This window comes from Dioscorea cayenensis, chromosome 6 (genome assembly GCF_009730915.1).
Source record: "Dioscorea cayenensis subsp. rotundata cultivar TDr96_F1 chromosome 6, TDr96_F1_v2_PseudoChromosome.rev07_lg8_w22 25.fasta, whole genome shotgun sequence".
Taxonomy (NCBI): Eukaryota; Viridiplantae; Streptophyta; class Magnoliopsida; order Dioscoreales; family Dioscoreaceae; genus Dioscorea; species Dioscorea cayenensis.
Window position 1 is genome coordinate 19,260,011 of NC_052476.1, and position 1,148 is coordinate 19,261,158.

Below are 1,148 nucleotides of genomic sequence, written 5' to 3' on the forward strand. Positions count from 1 at the left end.
GGTGGTGGAGGCTTTTGTTGTGGTTGGCTTTGGTTCCAAGATAAATTTGGGTGGTTCCTCCACCCCGGGTTATAGGTGTTACCATAAGGATTTCCCGGTCCTCTTGGTCCTCCACTGCCATAATCTACTGTCTCAAATGGTTTCAGAGAAGTAACAAGAATGGGGCATTGCATTGTTGTGTGCCCGGCACCACATGTCTCACATAACATAACAGCCCCAGAATTTGAGCTTGAACCCATCATGAACTGATCAAGTCTTTTCGCCAATGCATCAACCTTTGCAACAAGACTGGTGTTATCATTCACTTCGTCAATACCCACTACCCTTGGTGCTTTCTGTCATGTGCTCCAATGATACTCATTACTTGCCATGTCTTTAATGAGTTTCTCGGCATCTTCGGGGTATTTATTTCTTAGGAAACCCCCTATCGTGGAATCAATAAGCTATTGAGTTTGGCAATTCAGACTATTATATAGCATTTGTACTCTCATCCATGAAGAGAAACCATGGCGTGGGCATTTCCTCAAAAGGTCTTTGAACCTTTCATGGGCTTCAAAGAGTGTTTCTGAATCACCTTGCCTGAAGGAAGAAATTTCTTACCTTAGTTTGGCCACCTTGCTTGGTGGGAAGTATCTAGCAAGGAACTTCTCCACCATTTCTTTCCATGTGGTAATCGACCCGGGACCCAAGGAAGTAAGCCATCTGTATGATACTCCTCTTAAACTGAATGGAAATAATCTCAATCTAACGGCATCATCTGATACTAAGTTAATCTTGAAGATAGAGCAGATTTGAAGGAAACTAGATAGGTGAGCATGTGTGTTTTCATTAGCTAACCCACCAAACTCCACTGAATTCTGAACCATCCCGATTGTGCTTATCTTAATTTCAAAGTTATTTGCTGGCACTGTCATTGATTGTACACTAAACTCTTCACTAGTGAACTGTGGCCTCTCATAGTCGGATAAAATTCTTCTAGGCTTGGCCATAACTGATGGTTCACTAGATTCAACATTAATTTCTTGTTGTCTTGAACTCTTAGCCCCTTCTCTAAATCTTTGATACAATGTCCTCTCAATCTCATGGTCAGTCTCTACAAAGTTTGCTTAACTTGCATGTGTCATAAGATATGTACCTTGCATAATATA

At 41.4% G+C, this 1,148-nt stretch overlaps 1 non-coding gene across 1 annotated transcript; it reads left to right on the forward strand.

Annotated features, from left to right (window-relative positions):
* Positions 1 to 501: 501 nt before the first annotated feature.
* On the forward strand, positions 502 to 608 carry LOC120264112. The gene has a single exon (XR_005537289.1). It is a non-coding gene; the product is annotated as a small nucleolar RNA R71 (small nucleolar RNA).
* Positions 609 to 1,148: the final 540 nt, after the last annotated feature.